The following is a 19,502-nucleotide window of genomic DNA, read 5'->3' as shown; positions in this document are numbered from 1 at the left end:
GTACAACACAATATCAGACAGCAAAAAAATTATTTAGCATTTGCCATTCCCTGACTGGATGTTGATATAGGTAGGAAGGTCAGAGGAGACATAGTTCTGTTTGAATATCAATCAGACAACTAGCATTTATTTATTAAGTCAAGGGTTTGTGCCAAGCTCTAAAAATGCAAAGAAGATGCCTTCCTGCTAGGGGTTTATATCCTAACAGGGAGACAACCTGTGCCTAAATAGGTATGTGTCAGCAATAGGTAGAGGTGGAGGTGGGGGCAGTTGAAGAAAAGGGAAAAGGAGGAAGAAGAGGAAGAAGAGGAGGAGAAGGAGTAAGAGAAGGAGAAGGAAAAGGAAGAAGAGGAAGGGAGGAGGAGGAGGAGGAAGAAGAAGAAATAATACATATTCACTAACATTTATGTAGTGCTTTAAAGTTAGTAAAAGCATTTTACAAAGAGGAACTCACTTGATTCTGTCTCATAATGCCAATTCTGGCCCCTCTAAGTGTCTGAGGCAAGATTCAAATTCAGTTCTCCTTGACTCCAAACAGCACCACAGTCACTTTACCATCCAGCTACTCCATCAACATTAGTGCTAACTATTGCAATCTGTAAAACAGAATTTTTATTGCTATTGGTCGCTGTTGATTTGGGTTTGGGGGATGGGGAATGGCAAGGGTCAGTTACCCCTTAGCTCATGGTTTTTCAAAATATGGGGATAAATCCCAAAGAACAAAAGATATCACTTCAATATTTAAGAAAGGAAAAAAGACAATTTACCCCTATTCTTGCCCCCTCCTTGAAATCATGCCTTAGATGAAAGACTTCATGGGGCTGTTTCAGGATAAAATGGAATCATGGGGGGAAAACTGTCTTGGAACTATTGATTCATTCAACAAATATATTCACTGCATATGGAGGGAAGAGAGGGGGATAGCTATACATAGGGTGATCAAAATAAGAAAAGAGAAGAAAAATAATAGAAAAGGGTTATTGAAGGATTGTTTAAGGCAAGAAGAGAATGAAGGATCAGTAGGAAACAGACAAATCAGAATAGCTGTGAAAAGAGCATGTTGAATTTTTGCATACCTGGAGGGAAAAACAAGCTGTGTGGGGCACAGATTAGCAGCTGCAAATACAATTCTCCTTTTCTATTCTGCTTTGTGTATGAAATGTGTATTCACTAAACCACACTAGGAAATAAAACTGGAAAGGTAGATGAGAGTTTTACTAAAGAGGGTTTTGAAAGCTGGAGTGAGTATTTGTATTTTGTACTGGAGAGTGGTGGGTCATGGCCTGATCCTAGCTGGACAGAGCAATATTGATTCTCTATGGCTTACATTTTGCCAGATTTTTTGGTGGGCCAAGAGATGAAGAAATCCCCCCAGGATACTTTTTGTCATCAGGGAATTTCTGACACAAAGACCATACAATAGCATAATAATAGTTGCTTAAAAATATGATGATTAAACTATTATTCAGCTGTTTTCAGTCACATCCAGCTCTTCCTCAGTTGGAATTTTCTTGACAAAGTTTGTCATTTTGTAGAGGTTTGTCATTTTCCTCTCCAGCTCATTTTTCAGATAAGGAAACTGAGGCAAATAGCTAGTAACACAGCTAGTAACTGTCTGAAGTCAGATTTAAACTCATGAAGATGCATCTTCTTAACTCCAGGCTTGGTACTCTATCTTCTTCACCATCTACCTGCCCCCCAAATTAGACCACATTATATATATATATATATATATATACATATATATATATATATATATATGTATGTATATATATGATCCCCCAAGCTCTTAGGTGCTAAAATTATGTGAAATATATGCTCGGGGATGGAGGAAGCAAGGATGGACATGACATAATATATGAAAGGTACGGCCTTTGGAAGGCAGTCCCCCACAAGCCCTCTACCTATCTAAATTTTACCAGTCCTTCAAGGTCCAGCCCAACTCCCATTCAGGAAGCCTCGGACCTCCCCAGTCTATAGCAGTCTCTTCATTCTCCAAGTAAATGTAGTATCTATCATCATGGGCAGAGAATCCCAGAGCTGAAAAGGATTAATCTGTACCTGAGAAGAAATCCCCTCTGCAATATCCCTGACAAATTGTCCTCCAGTCTCTATTTGAATACTTTCAGTGAAAGGGAACACATCACCTGTTTAGGCAGTCCATCCCACTGCTGAATATACCTAATAAGAGAAGGAAAACTCTAGTTCAGTATAAAGAATTTCCTGAACTAGAATTTCCCTTCCCTTATTGCTCTTAGTTATTTTTTTCTAAGGCCACAATACAACACGTATCATATTAAGGTGTTAAATATATTTTATCACTGGATTCTTTGTCAGGATGGTGAATAGGGTTGTTCATTTTTCCTCAGGGAAAAGTTGAATTGGATATAACAATTCTTGGGGGGGATGCAGGACACATGTCTAAGTTTAATTTAAATCATTAACATTTTCTCCATCACTTTTTTAAGTCTAGGCAATCAATAAAACAATGAATAAAGCCCTGACTTGTAGCATTTGTTAATTGTACCAACAATGAAAATTTAACTATCAGCTCTCCAGAGTCAGCTCCGCATTCATTGGACACCACCTGAGACTTCTTCCAATGCCGAGATTCTAGAAGTCTCCATGTCCGAATGGAGCATCCTCTCAGGTGGTATAAAAGACAGAGCCTGAATCTACTCCTTCTCTACCTCCCTTTTGAATATTTGAATCCACAGGTGGAAGCTTTAGTCTAAATTCTCAGATTGTACCCATGGAGAATTAATTGGACTTCATGGTTAAGGTGGGAACATGAAGCAAGTCATTTGGGCATGTGTGACTGAGGCTATAAAGACTCCCTGGGTGGAAAGTACTGCTATTATCCCCATTTTATAGTTGAAGAAACTGAGGCAGACAGAAGTTAAAGTGACATGGATAGTAAGTGTCGATTTGAATTGGGTGAAGGTGAAAGGAACATAAAGAAGCATGGTATCTAAGCTTCACCTATGTCCCTATTTCTATTGGTACTAAATTTATTTATTTTTTCTTGTTTTAGGTTTTTGCAAGGCAGTAGAATTCAGTGGCTTGCTCAAGGCCACACAGCTAGGTAATTATTAAGTGTCTGAGGTCAGATTTGAACTCAGATACTGACTCCAAAGCCAGTGCTCTATCCACTGCACCACCTAGCTGCCCCGATACTAAATTTATTAAAGGTACCCAAAAGGCGAGAAAGATGAGATGGAGTCCTGAAGGTCCATACTACCACCACCCCATCCTAGTCTTCCCAGCAGCTGCCTAATAGGATGCCAGGCTCTCTGGTTCTTCTCCTAGCTTCTCCTTCTGCTCACTCTTGTCCAAAGCATCTTCGACTCTTTTCTACCCATGAGCTCCAGAACTGCTATATGTAACTCTCAAGTAAACACTGGGGGTTAGAAATCATTAAAGAAATGAGTGGGTTTGAAAAATGCTAGGCTGCCCAGTGATAAAAGTCACAGAAGCACCCCAAGAAAGGACAGGTTTCAAGACCCAACAACTTTCCTTTTCCTTCCTCTTCCTCTCCATCCCCACCCCCATCACAAAAAATGACTCTGGACCAGTTGAGTCCTCCCTTACGCTGCCTATGGCAACAAGGGCCTTTAAATCACTCCTCCCTTGGCATGTGCAAATGAATGCATGCTTGAAAGACCACATTGGATGCCGGGTGATTCTAGTGGACACCTCCTGCCAGTATCCCCAGCCTGGACTGGGACATTGAAATAGGTTCTTCCTCCCTCTACCAGTTGGTCTTAGCTGTGGGTTCCTTAAATATGCCCTAGGGGGCTTCTCCTCCTCTTCCTCTCTGGAAGGCCAAGCTTATACTTCCAGGAAAAGGTACCCAGGGATCAATTTTCTTGGGGAAGACCCCAAGTATTCCTCCCTCCTCTTAATCCTCCTCATTTTTTTCCCTTTAGGAGAACATTGGTGTATAATTGGACAGAGGCTTTTAAAATTCACCTTTAAGGGGGGGAAAATACTGTTGAATTGATATGACTTCATTGATTTTAATAAAGCCTCAGAAGATGGGTGAACAAAGAGGTGTATTGGTTCCTTAATTAGGAAAGGATTTATTCAATAAGTTATTGGACAAGTTAATTTACGGGACTTAATTTTGCCATTGAAAGGTTTGCTGGGTTTCCCTCCGAAATCGGGCTGGCCCGGTCCCATACTGCAGAGGTGATGACCTTGAGATAACCTGAGGACTCCATCAGTCAGTGGGTGTCCTCAGGAGTGCCAGGCCCCCTCCCTCTGATGCCCCCTCCCATCAGAGCCAGACTCCAGCACACGGAGGCAGCTCATCTGTATTCAAATTACCCTCAGTGAAACAGCAGGCCCAAGCCGGGTAATAACTCACCAGCAGGGAGAGGTGGAGGGAGAGGCGAGCAGACCCTTCATGCAGATTGGACATTATCATACATTTCGGAGGTGTTGGACAGGGCTGCTGGAGAGGCCTGTTAATGAAAATATCAATCAAAGACTTCTCCTGACTTAATGGTCAATTTAAATTAATTAATTGGAAAGGGAAAGAGAGAAGGGGAAAAAAGTTGAAGGGGGGGCACTGATGGGGGCACTTAAAAGGACTTGGTAGCCAAGGAGGAGGTGCCCAAGAGCATACTGCACCCCCACCCCAGCAGGGGTGACAATCCCTCCAAAATGGGGTCTTCAAAAAGAGATAAGACATTTTTCTTTTCACCTTGCAAATCCAAACCAGCTTCCACTATAAGCCTGCTTGTCTATAATGACCAGAATTTCTCACAATAAAGTAATTCATAATCTTAAGGTTTCTAAAGAACTTTCCCCAAAACTGTGTAAGGTAGGGAGTATATGCTACTAATAATGCCATTTTATACATAAAATAAATAAGTAACAGAGAGGGGAAGTGACTTATCCAGGGACACGTAGGCTAGTAAATTTCAGAGTTGTGACTTAAACCCAGGACTTTGGACTTAGATTGGACAATAAGTATTTATTAAGTGCCTATCATATATTCAGGATGCAAAAGAAAGGGGAAAGATGGTCCCTGCTCCAAGGAGCTCATACTTCATATAGAGTTGGCATATATAGGAAATAAGAGGAGGAAGGTTCTATAATGAAGAGAGATTGGGAAAGGCATCCTTTATACTACTGGAACTTGAAGGAAGCCAGGAGGCAGACACAGAAGAACATTTCAAGCACAGAGAACATGCCCAGAGAGAAGAGATGAAGTATTATTCATGGACCAATTATGAGACCAATGTCACTGAATCAGAGAGTACATGATGAGAATTACAATCTAAGAAAACTAGAAAGGTAGGAGGGACCTGGAATGTGCAACAGAAGATTTTATACTTGATCCTGGGGGTGATGGGGAGTCACTGAAGTTTCTTGGGGAGATAGGGAGAGAGGCACTTGGGGGACAGTGATATGGTCAGATCTGCAGTTTAGGAAAATCACTTGGAGGATGGACTGAAGTGAAGAGAGACTTGTGGCAGGCAGACCTACCAATACTTACTAAACTCTATCTTGGTAAAGAGACAGGGTAGGGCTTTATATGTTCACTTTAGAAATGAGGAAACTGGGCCTCAGAAGGATTAAGGGACTTTGTCAAAGGTTGTCCAGCAAGTTAGTGTCAGAGGTAGGCAAAAACCCAGTCCTAACTCCTAGTGTACAACCATTGGAACAATTGCTTCTTTGTGTATCTGAAACTCAGAGAGGGGAAGCTACATTCCAAAGATCACACAGCCAGTAAATTTCAAGGCCAGGAACCGAATCCAGTTCTCTTTTCTTTCTCTATCTCTGAAGAGATCTTCAGAGCCTCAGATTATTTTTCTCTCTAAAAGGAGGACAGTAATTTTTGTACTACTATTCAGGGAAGCTAGGTGGTACAGTGAAGAGAATCTTGGGCTTTGAATCAAGAAAACTCATCTTCCTGAATTCAAATCTGACTTCAGACACTAGCTCTGTGATCCTGGCTAAGTCACCTTACCCTGTTTGCCTCAGTTTCCTTATCTGTAAAATGAGCTGGAGAAGGAAAGGGAAAAAGACTCCATTTCCTTTGTCAAGAAAACCTCATAATGGGGACATGCAGAGTTAGATGTGAATGAAGAAACTGAACAACAAAATTCAGACAAGATCACTACTAACTAAAAGGAACCTCAGAGCCAGCCAATCTAATCACCTCATCTCCAAAGAAACCTTGGTCTAGAATGACTTGTTCAGCATCACCCAGGGAATAAGCCTCAGACATGGCAATTTACCCAAGTTCTCTCTTTCTATTGTGGCATGCTACCTTTCTGAAGCCTCAGTTTCTCCTCTGTTAAATGGGGACCTTAATCTTAGCACCATCATCACTTGTCTCACAGGACTGCTGCTGTGAAAGAAGTATTTTGAAAACCTCATAAGTTCCAGGGGAAACCAGAGGCTTTTAACAATCACACAGTAAAGTGCCATAAGGGTTAGAGATGGAAGAAACCAGTTCTAAGAAGAGAGTTATCTCCTCAGATCTCCTGGTGTATAGAATAGAAAATTAAGTTATCAGTGAAGAAGTGACCTGTCCAGGGTACTAAAGGAGGGAGCTATTGGAACAAGAACTAACCCAGTTCTCCTGACTTTAAGAAAGCCTTTGTCTGAAATTACTTTGAAAATATGAACTGTTAGTGAAATTATTGTTACTATCATTTCTCCCCTGAACACAAAACCAAAAGTAAGCATACTGAATCAGAGCTCCCAGTTTTAATGCTCCCTCCTTTTGTGACCTTGGGCTAGTCCTTTTCCCTGTCTGGGCCTCAGTTTCTCAGGATGCCTTTCCCAAAAACTGAGCAGGTTGAAATAGATGAGGTCCCTTCCTTCTCTGGATCATGGGGTCTTCAGTCTCTGTGTACTGAGTACAACAGAATGTGTTATCCTACAGTCACTCTGAAGCATCTTGGGTCATCTCACTTGATGAAGACTCAATCTTCCATAATAATCAGCACTTTCTGGATCTTCCCCATCCCCTGCTATATTTGATCACAGGACATTCAAGACAATGAAAATGACAATTAAATATATTAGAAATAACTAATGTGTGCATCATTAATACAATAAGAGAACAATTATGTCAAGGGAAATGATTAAAACTCAAAAGAGTTTTCTACAAAACAGGGAAGTGGTAGGATCAAATAAAATCCATCATTCTTGGCTCAAATGCTTCATAGGGAATGGTACTTGAATTGCTAGCAAACCACTTTGCCAGTCTCTTCTCAGACATAAGCCCAATGTCACCTTTCCCAACTGAAGGTAACACACATCTATAACCAAAAGATGAGAAAAACAGTGATCCCATTAATTAAAATTAATCATACCTTTATATGATTTATAAAAATTATTCATAGCTTATATCACCACAAATAAAATCCATAGACACAAGAAGTAGTATAGTGACTGAGAAGTCAAAAAAGGATGTGCCAACAATTCCCAGGGATAGAAAGAACAGCAATTTATAGAAATAGTAATTAATTGAAAAAACTGCCCCGGAGTGCCATAACATTTACAATGACCACATTAGTCATTGCAAAGCCTTTGACTCAATTCTGCACTCAAGGCTTACATATGTACTGCAAATATAGAAAATAGACCCACATAGGGTGAGTATGCACATGAGTACAAGAAGGACACATCTTGTTTTCTATTTAAAACATGCCCTAAATACAAAACAGTCAAAGCCATATGACCTTGTCCAGGAAAATAGTTTGAGCTCCATATTTAAATCCATCTTCATTTCTTCTAAACAGAATTAAATACAATTTCCATATTAAAGAAGAAATCAAACCAAAATATCTCATCAATCACTTGGTGTATAATGGGTGGCAGAAAACTATATGGCTACCAAAACCCACATTAAGCAACTCCTTCATCTATATGCCACTATTCTCAAATGATACCAAAACAGCATTAGAATTCAATAATCCAATAACAATAGTCAATGAGCATAAAATTCTTAATATATATATATATATATATATATATACATATATATAATGAAGGAAACTTTTTAACTTGAGTCCAGATGACAAATGAAACCAATGGACAAAAATAATGCATTTACCTTGGTCTCATACAGGCAAGTCACATCAAGCATATAGCTATCAAGGAGAAAGTGAAGTCTAACAAGTGAAGAGCCTGGCATTCTGCATTCAAAGCTAAATGGGAAGAATACATTTAAAGCAACTAACCCCTATGCATTAGTAACCTTATTATATACTTTCAGAACAGTAAAATGGACCATAACATATTTGAAAAGTAGCCTAACAAAAACCCATACAACAGTAACAAAACACAGATCCCCCAAGACAACTATAGAAAAGTCAATACTTTCTTAACAAAAATAAGAGGAAGATTAATAGACATTCTCACTGTATATGATAAACAGATCCAAAATCCATAGAAATATTTTTGAAGAAAGCAAACTACTTTTGTAAACAACTCGGTGGGCCTAGTATCAATAGGCACTTATTAGCTGTAAAATCTGGGACAAGTCACTTAACCTATAGCTGTCTCAGTTTACTAAACTGTAAAATTGGGAATCATAATAGCACCTACATCCCAGAGTTGCTGTAAAGACCAAAGGAGATATTTATAAAGTGATTAGCACAGTGTCTGGCACAGTGAAGGCACTACATAAATGTTAGTTATTATTAGTAATATTATTATTACTATTAATTGTAAAGATTGAAAAATAGTTACATGCCAATAGAACTATCAAACATAACTGAAAGCAGTTTACCTCTAGATGGAGTCCACAAAATGGGCAAATATTTAAGAGTGGACTCCTATGGGTCTCCATGGGTGACATCTATCAACTCACCCAATGATATGTACACAAAGAAATGTTAAATAAATAGCTAAGTCATGAAGATTTGTTTATGGCAGCAAAGGGATTTATTTTGGCAATTTAGGACCAAGTCATCACTACTGTAACTTGCAGAAGGAATTTTATTAAGAAGCCCAGATTTAATGAGCAATAAAGACTTGGGGAGAAAGTGGGAGAAACACATCACATGCAAGCTACAAACATATCATATCTACTAAAACCCTTCCAAGACAAAATCTTGAGCTAGAATAATACATCAAAAATTCACTTCATTTCTGGACTGGCAAATAGCAAATTCCCTATATTAGCCATACAGACTGCATTACTATTATGATCTGTTTAAACTTATTCCTCCAATGGATGCTGTGGGCAATTTGTGGGAAGGAGTGAACCAAGTATTTAGGAGAATGTTTTATATTAGCTGTTTACCATGTTAACTCAGAGTACTAGAAACAACCCTCTGGGGATCCTGCCAATTTGAGCCAAAGTGGGAAGTGCTGCAATTTTCTCCTCCTCCTCTTCCTCATTCTTTTCCTACTCCTTCTTCTTTTCCTCCTCCTCCTCTTCCTCCTCTCATTACAAGTGCTTCCTCTCTCCACTTGGGATGCTCTACACTGTTCTGCCCATAGGAACATAATTTTTTATTATATTTTATAAATTATTTGGTGTTTGGGGGCTAGACTTTTAAATATTATTTAATGTTTTTCAAGAAACTTTTTATTTCTTCATTAGAATATTAAAATATTTTAATTTGATTAAAATCATTATTAAAACATTATTAAAAGACCCAGAACAAGATCTCTGGAACATTGAGTGAATCTCCTCTGAAAGACTGATAGATATTGGCAAGAATCTCTTAGATGAGACAATATGGATGGACTGTCATCTGCTCCACTGGGAGAACCACTTATACTGATATGATCACAGATCTATAAAAGTCTCCCCCAAAAGCTATTATAGCATCATCATCATCTTCTTCATCTTCATCACTATTATTATCATCATCATCACCTTCCTAAATAGCACTGGTGACTTCCATCCTTAATTCCTCAGTCTCCAAATTTGACTTCATCATATAATTCTACCCAGTTCTTCCCTATCCTCATTCCAATGAAGATCTAGTGAAATAAAGTGAAGGGGTTTTTACATCACCCATAACTTATCATTGCAGAAATTTTGCAATTTAAACTGATAACCACAAAGTCATTTTGAGGAATTTCTCTGCTCATTTGTAGCACTATTTACTAATTAGTCACAATTTGGATTAATTAAATAATCATTTCCTTAACACTGCTCTAACTCAAGTCTGACCTAATTTTTGCCCCTTCTCTATCCTTGAGGTCTCCTATAGCCACACAATGATCCATTCATTGTTAGCCAAATCTTCCTTAGATTTTTCAGCCAAAGATTTGAACTTGGAAAATAATTTGTGATCGCTGTTTCTATCTCCAAACCCATGACATTTGGTACCTTCATCTTACAACTAATGCTCAAGTCAACTAATGCGTATTAAATCCTTTCCTGACACTGACACTGCTCAGTAGGTTTACAAAGAAATAAAGTGAGACAGACTGCCCAATAAGGACTTATATTCTGCTGTGGATATAACATATTTAAAGAAAAGTAAATATTTGGCTATATATTATTATGTACAAACTAAATGAATAATGATGGGGTGGGGGCAAAGAGTCCTAACAACTGAGTCTTAGCCTGGCCTGGCCTCAGGAAGCGCCTAGTCTTACTGGGAAGACCAACCAGAGGGGACCACAGAGGAGCCAAGGCTCACTTGCCCAGTCCAGACAGGCACAGATCAGAGCAGAGAGGCTAGAGTCACAGTTTTCCCAGCAGCTGGGGGAAAAAGCTGGCAGAGGGAAGCCCATCACTCATTAAGGGAATATGGATTTATTTCCTGAAAAACCTAATCCCTTCAAAGTTGAGTAATTAATAACCTATTTTTTAAACAAACTCCTCCCTGGGCTTTCAGGATACACATTTCATCACTGTAATTACCCAGAGGTGGGTAGCGATCAGTCAATCAAGGGCAGAATGGGATCGATCACACCAGAAGAGCCAGTTCTCAAGATGTCGAGAAAATAGAACGTCTCCCTTGGGGGAGGGGAGGAAGGGAGGTGGTATACCTGGAAAGATAATGGAAAAAATTCAAAATCTCTTACTATCCAGGTGTGATGCTCATGTCTGCTTGCAAACCCTCTCAGGTCATTCATAGCATTACAAGATCATAGGACTTAACATTGGAAAATCATTTTAGAGATTAAAACCCCAATAGTTCCTAAACTGTGGCCCATGGACTGGGGTGGAAGAAGGATTGGGGGAAAAGGAATGAGAAAGGAAGACAGAATCATTACAAAGTTCCTTGAATCCATTTAAATGCATAAATAATCAAACAGGTCTTAGTAAATTGAATAAATAATGTCTCATATAGGTATGCATTACTAGTTTTCAATTTTTTGTCAATACTACTTTTATAAATGTATTCAGTAGGGTGGAATGGGTCAAGATGAATTAGCATTGGTGGGTCCTTTGATCTTTTTGTATGGTTGAATTTATAAAGTGACTTGAAAAGCCAAGAATTAAAAAAAAGAAAAAGAAACAAAAAATTAGTAGACTCAAGAAGACCTAGGTTCAAATCCAAGTTCTGATACGTATTTAGCTGGATGACGCTGGGCAAGTCACTCAGTTCCTCTCCATTTCATTCCCTCATCTGAAAAAACAGGCACTTACATCCCAAAGATTGTTGTGAAGACTAAATGAGATATTGAAAATTTCAAAGACTATAAAATTGTAAGCTATTATTGAAATGACAGCTATTAATAAAATATCAATTCATTTCAAGGCATCGCCAAATTCTTAGTAACTTTTTGTAATTATAAATTTCCTCAAGTTATAAATATTAATAATACAACTACTTCCAAGTAGTTTTCTGAGAATATTTTTAATATTTTAAAAAGGTCTCCATATTCATTTTCCATTCCAGTCAAACTAGATTGTTGCCTATTCATTGTGTAGAAATAGTAATAATAGCAATAATAATGATGATGATGATGATGATGAAGATAACTAATGTTTATATAACACTTACTATCAACCAGACATTTTATAATTATTATCTCTTTTGAACCTCACAACAACCCTGAAAGAGTTATTATTATCCCCATTTTACAAATGAAGAAAATGAGGCAAACAGGTGTTAAGTAACATGCCTAGGATTACATAGCTACTAAGTGTCTGAGGTTGGATTTGAACTCAGTTCTTTTTAACTTCCAGGCCTGGCACTCTTACAATATCACCCCAACCCTTCTCCCACCTCTGACCCTTTGTACAGATAATTCCCCATGTCTAGATACTTACTTAACTACTTCCAAACCTAAGTTTTAATTCAGAACATCAATACTGGGCTACCATATGTTTTATTGAAATAAAGACTACTTAACACAACTTATTAAGTTTATTTTGCTTCATTTTTTAAAATTATATTGTCTTCATCTCTACTTTAACCTATAGAACCCAGAAAATTGAAAGTTGAAAGAAACTTGTTTCCCCAGATTGTTTTTTGTTTGTTTTTTTGTTTTCTGAGAGCCAAACCAGCTCTCACTGAAACTGGCAAAATAATATTTTTCACTGCCTAGTATTTCCCTATGATATCATCTCAGTGATTCAGTGCTTACAGTTAGAGTCAGAAAGAACAATATTCAAATCTAGCCTGATACTAGATGTGTGAGTCTGGAATGTACTCCCTCTTCATCCCTGGAGGTATTCCTTCAATATGGAACTTCCATCAAGACCCAACTCAGGTGATGCCTCCTTAACATGCTTAGGCTGAGACTGCCATTTTAAACACTCTATAACATTTGTAATCATTTGAATGACTTTATATTTATATATATATACATTATTATATATTATATGTAAATAAATGTTATATAAATATGTAAGTAAATATATACATATGTATATATGTTCATATGTTATTGTTTTATGTGTGTCTGTCTTATGTGTATGTGTGTATGTATGTATACCCACACCTCATAATTCATTATTTGTGTATAGGCTGTTTTACACACAGAGCCCCCATTACCAGTAGAAGAAGGTTTATTGGGAATTCACTTATATTCCAAATTCCTGACATACAATAGATGCTTAGTGGGTATTAAAAGCTTTGGTTTTAGGAGTTAAATGACCTGGGTTTGAATCCACAGACAACTTCTTATTAGTAGTGTGATCTTGGGTTAATTCCTTCCCCTCTCTGGGTCACAGATTCCTAATTTGCAAATGAATGGGGTTGAATTGGGTACCATTAGTTTAGTCCAATTCCCTCATTTACAAATTGTAAAATGGGTCACAGTCAGGGAGCAGGACAAGTGAAGTATCTACATAGGTACAATGAAACTCAAAAGGCATCATCACATTCCCATCCTTTAGCTGAAATGTCCCATTGCCAAGTGCCTGCCTCCATAGCAGACAGAGCACTGGGCTTGGAGTCAGGAGTGATCTGGGTCCATATCCTGGTTTTGACACTTCCTGGCTAACTATGAGGAAATGATTCTCTTTTTCTGTCCACCTTAATTTCTTCTTCTCTAAAATGGGCATAACAATCAATAAATCTGATTGAGCTCCTTCTATATGCCAGACACTCTGAGAAGTTTAGAGCAGAAAAAGACAAAGACCGCAGGGGTGGGGGAGGAAAGCAAGATTAGGCGAAAAATTGCAAAACTCAAAATAAATAATATCTTTCTAAAAAAAAGAAAAAAGACAAAGACAAAGAATGAAGCAACCCCTACTCTGAAAGGGAGGGGGAGAGTAAAGAAATTAAGGCTTTTTTAAACATCTACTGTGCTTATGCTAAGTCCTTTACAATTATGATCCCATTTGATCCTCACAACAACTCTGTTGTTGATCTCCATTTATAAAAGACTATGGTATCAATTGAATGATGACATGACACACATATTATCTTGATTAAAGTGAAGGGAATGTTGTGCAAAGGCATCATTATCACTGCCTCTCCCCAAATAGTCTATACCCTGTGGCCTGTTCAAATGGGAAATAGGACTACTGGGGATGGTCTGGATCCTGCAGATGGTCTTGGCCATTTAGATGAGGTCCTTCAGTTGCCATCAAGGCATCATGGCATTGTTGTAATACCCAACAGAGTGGTAATATGATATTTTTAGCATCAAATTTGGGACATTACAGTAAAGTTAACCTGTCTTTTGATGGTCCAAATGGTCATTTTTATGGTGATAATCTTGACATTGTGTGAAACTCTAAAACTAAGATGGTAACTGAGGTGGGGGAAGCAGACAGATGAGAAAGATGTTATAGAGATAAAAACATTAAGATCTGGCAAATGATTAGATCAGTGGAAGTGAGAGAGATGCAAAAGTTGAACCTAACAGGAAAGTTAGGAGCCTGGGGGACTAAAAGAATGGCAGTACCTTCAACAAAAATACAGAAATTTGGGAAAAGGCTAGGTTGCAGAGGAAAGATAAAACATTTTGTTTTGGGAGTGTTGAGTTTAAAATTTTCCCAGGACATCCATTATGAAATGTCCTGTTAGTGATGTGAGAGGAAAAAAAAGGAAAGACAGTGGGGTTGGATACCCAAATCTAAGAGTCAACTGCATAAAGCTAATGATTAAATCCAGGGGGACCTGATGAGGTCACCAAAAGAGAAAATGTAATGAGTGAAGAGAAAAGGATTCAGCCATACTGGATGCCTTCAGGATTGTGGAGAGGAATCAACTCTATTAATATGTTAGTTATCATAGATCCAACAAATATCTGTTAATTTCTTGTTCTGTTGTAAAATTCAGTGATTGGTTGAAATTAGATGCAGATAAATGGAGAAATAGATTCCCACAGGGAGCTTATAGTCTAGTGGGAAGAGAAAGGAACACAAATAATTATAATATATGGGAAAGTGATGTGACTGCAAAGGAGATATCCAGGTACAGTGCTTTGAAATCTGCTTGGATCTCAATGAGATCAAAGACAGAGGAAAAGGACCTTAATGTACAAAGATAGTCATGGCAGTTCTTTCCATAGTGGAACATTTGGGGAATGTTTTTGCAAATTATGATACATGGAAGTAAAGGAATACTAATGTACCATAAGAATTGAAGAAAGGATTGGTTTCAGAGAAATCTAGGAAGACTTAAATGAACTGATGCAGAGTGAAGGTAACAATTTACACAATAACTACACTGCAAAGACAAACAACTTTGAAAGATTTAGGAGTGCTAATAAATGAAATGACTATCCATGACATCCAGATTCCATGGTCTGATGATAGAACATACTACCCATTTCCTAACAGAATTGTGGATTCAAGATGAAGAATGAGACATTTTTCAACATCAGTAATATGGAAATTTGTTTTGCATAATTATATCTATCTGTTACAAGATTTTCAGTTTTCTTTTACATTGTGGAAGAAGAAAAAAATAAATACTTATTAATTGAAAAATAAAATATATGAATCTGGGGGAAAAAAATCTCCAGAGATAGGGAATTTATTGCCTCCTAACAAATCCTATTCTATGATGATGGAATCCTAAATAAAATGGAGATTAAAGATAAACATCTGCCCTAGCTAGTCCTAAATGATATTGTAAGTTTAAAATGTTATAATGGATGTAAAAATAGTTTGAAAATTTTAAACTGCTCTCTAAATGTCATTAGTAAAAATAAGATACACTTAGGACCTCTGTCTTATTAACCTCTAGGACTCAGTTGCCTCTTCCATGAATGTTCTTAGCCAATAAATTTAATTAGACTTGTCTTAGACCCTGGAGCTCTTTTTTTCTGTGGACTGACCACAGATTTCAGACTTACATTCCTCTCTTTTGGATAATCTCTTATTCCACTTTCATATTAATGGGCTTTTTAAGTTGGAAAATACCTCAGAGATCAGTGGGCCAACTCCTTGATTTTATGATTAGGAAATCAGGGCCAAGGCAGAAGGAAATTGCCTGTGGTCACAAGTAAATAACAGGGATGGGATAAGAATCTCCAGATTCCAAGTACTCTCCCCACTAAAGTAGACAACAGTTAAGAAACTATTCTAAGAAGTGGGCTATTATTAGAACATAAAACATCAAAGATAAATTGCTCAACCCTTTAATTTTTACAAAGGGGAAACTGAGGCCCATTAAGGGGAAGGAATTTGCCTAGGTTCAAATAAGTAGGGTAAGTCAAAAGACCTCATGCCTCCCAAATTATCACTTTCTGTTACATTCAGACATGGTGGCTAATTTTTCCAAAGGAGTTCAATTGTGACTGCACTAGTTTCCCCAAGGAGACTCCTATGCAGCGTGGAGCGAGGAATCACCACTGATTGCCACTCCTGAACCCAAAAGAGTCCTCTCTCCATGTTTCTTCTGGGAGAGCCCTTGAATTGTCTCATACAGACACAAATCAATTTAAGCCCTAATTGGAAGTAGAGTTGTCCTCTATATACAGTAATGTATCCAAGCTAAAAAAAAAAAAAGTCATTTTAGCCAACTCTAAACTCACCTTCAATTAACCTATCCATTCTTAATGACCCCCTTCCAGTGTAAACCAAAGTTGGGTCAGAATCAGGAAATCCAAGAAGCAGAGATTTAAACTAGCAGGAAGGGACCTTAGAGGTTATCTGGTCCATTCCCTTCATTTTACAGATAAGAGAAGAGAAAACCTAAAGAATATAAGTGACTTGTTCAGTGTCACACTAAGTGGTAAATCTAGAATTTAAATTCAGATCTTCTGGCTAGTTAATAATAATAATAATCACTTTCATTTATGTAATACTTTGAGATTTGCAAAATGTTTTGCAAATAATATCTCATTTTATCCTTACAATCCTGAAATATAGATTCACTTATTATCCTTATTTTACAGATGAAGAACCTGAGGTAGACAGAAATTAAGTGACTGAACCAAGGTCACAGAAGTAGAAGGTGCTCGTTGTGTGAAATAAATGGATGATTTAGCTAATTTTTTGATAATGAGGTTCTAATACATTAGAGATATGTGAAAATATGCATCTTCCTTCTAAGGCCACAGGTTATCTGAGCTGTCAATTAATCCCAAGCTAGCTAATACCAGTTTTATAGGTTCCTATATTATGGATGATCAGTTAGGTAGATGCAGAACAGATCTAAAAAAGAATATTAAGACAACTAGGCAGCACAGAGAATTGAGCAGCAGGCTTGGAGTCAGTCCTTAGTTCAAATCCAGTCTCAGACACTTTCTAGCTCTTGATTCTAGACAATTCACTTTACCATGTTTGTTGCAATTTCTTCATCTATAAAATGAGCTGGAGAAAAAAAAATGGCAAACCACTCCAGTACCTTTGCCAAGAAAATGCCAAATGGGATCAGAAAGAGTCAGATACAACTAAAAAAGGCTATAATTGATGAATTACTGATGCCAGCTTAGAAGATCTCCATTGGAATACTTCAGAGATCAGCATTTGGCCCTGGGCTGTTCAATATTTTTAACAATGACTTGTAAAAAGAAAGAGATGGCAGGCTTATCAAATATAGTGTTGGCTATGATGCCAGGGCACTGTCTCCTTCTCTCCATTCCCTCCAGTGATGCCATGTAGGAATACTAGAACCCTACCAGCTTAGAGTTTTAACTGAGAAAAGGTGACTGGGGGCAGCTAGGTGGTGCAGTGGATAGAGCACTGTCCCTAGAGTCAGGAGGACCTCAGTTCAAATGTGACTTCGATACTTAATTACCTAGCTGTGTGACCTTGGGCAAGTCACTTAACCTCATTGCCTTGCAAAAAGAGAAAGAAAGAAAGAAAGAAAGAAAGAAAGAAAGAAAGAAAGAAAGAAAGAAAGAAAGAAAGAAAGAAAGTAAGAAAGAAAGAAAGGAAGGAAGGAAGGAAGGAAGGAAGGAAGGAAGGAAGGAAGGAAGGAAGGAAGGAAGAAAGAAAGAAAGAAAGAAAGAAAGAAAGAAAGAAAGAAAGAAAGAAAGAAAGAAAGAAAAGGTGATTGGTTCTTTGTTCCAGATTGCTAAATTTAGAAGGGCACTAAAAATACTTGTGATTCTTTAGAAGTTTGAGGCTTATTAGCAGAGGAATGTTGATTAAAATAGAAGATTACAGGTGGTTGAACATCCCCTGCCCCTATCCCATATGGTCACCTTTCTCAAATCAGGCTCACACCTAGGTTTAACTAAGATTAAGTTTCCTGCTTATTCTTTTTTTTATTTTTTATTTTTATTTTTTGCAAGACAATGGGATTAAGTGACTTGCCCACAGTCACACAGCTAGGTAATTATTAAGTGTCTGAGGTCAAATTTGAACTCAGGTCCTCCTGACTCCAGGGCTGGTGCTCCATCTACTGCACCACATTATTCTTAATGTTTATGTTACTTGGTTGGGCAGAGAAATTACCTATTACATCACTCCTGAAAAGTAACTTGGGGACCAGACCTAACCTGAGCAACCTAACCTCCCTCTAAATTACCCCTTACTAGCAGGTATCCTCCTCTAGTGACAAGAAACTCATTACTTCCAGAAGCAGCTCACCCCATTATTGGCTACCTCTCATTGTCAGTATATTGTTTTTCTCATCGTCTAGACCTGTCTCTCTGGAATTTCCCCCTATTAATCCAATGCCTTAGGTGACAAATAATGTGCTGAACAGTGAATTGAATGGGAAAAGTGTTTACAGATGCTCTGGTAACACTTCCTCTCAGGAATCCCCAGACAGTAAGGTAATGTCATCTGGTTCAAGTATCAGTTATACCACTGTGATGCTGGGTGATCTTAGTTATCTTCCCTCTCTGGCCTTTTTATACTCTTCTATAAAATGGGGTTGGTCTCTTCCAGCTCTGACATTCCATGACTCCCTTTCAGTGGATGCTACTCCATGTCCTAGGTGCTCAACCACATGAGATACTCCACTCCCACCCTGCCCAGAAGGGATAATCCTCCAGTAACCCACTCCCAGGTCTTCCCACCCCATTTAGTATCTCAAGCCCAAAACTGAAGACTTATTCTCATCTAAATTCCAAGACCCACTCTCAGGCAGCCTTCACTCAGGAAAGAGTCTCATCATCCTTCTCAGGTCTTTTATAACATCACTAATGCTTTCATTTGGAATGAAGGAAGCACTTTTTAGTTTCATCCAGAAAAATTTTAATGTCGGGATTCAGGAATATAATTGGTGTCAGGAATATTTAAATAATGAGGGAAGGAGGAGATACCACTCAGATCATAGCATCTTTATGTAAATTTTTATTTTTGTTTCCTTAGCACTCATTTATTTAAAAATACATCCATTAAAAGTGAAAAGGGGAAACACAATGAGAAGAGGAAAGGTAGCATTAATTATCTTTCAAGTTTGAGATAAAGATACATCCAGGGGTTATGTGTAGATCTAATATCAATATCAGAAAAAGTCATTGGTAATATAATCAGAGAAGTGCTGAGGCTGAGAGTTGAAACTTGGTTTACCACTAGTCCACGGGACCTGGGCCTCATTTTCCTCAGCTGCAATGCATGAGTTGGTTAGATAATCTCTGACATTCTTTGATCCCTCAGCAAAGGCACTGCTTAGCTCCCGAATTTTATGTTCTATGTTCTAAGTCTAACTCTGACATTCCCCTTTTCCTTTTCTAAAGTCCTTCCTACTACTGACCTT

Source organism: Macrotis lagotis, chromosome 3 (assembly GCF_037893015.1).
Source record: "Macrotis lagotis isolate mMagLag1 chromosome 3, bilby.v1.9.chrom.fasta, whole genome shotgun sequence".
NCBI classification, from domain to species: domain Eukaryota; kingdom Metazoa; phylum Chordata; class Mammalia; order Peramelemorphia; family Peramelidae; genus Macrotis; species Macrotis lagotis.
This window is presented reverse-complemented; position numbering follows the sequence as displayed.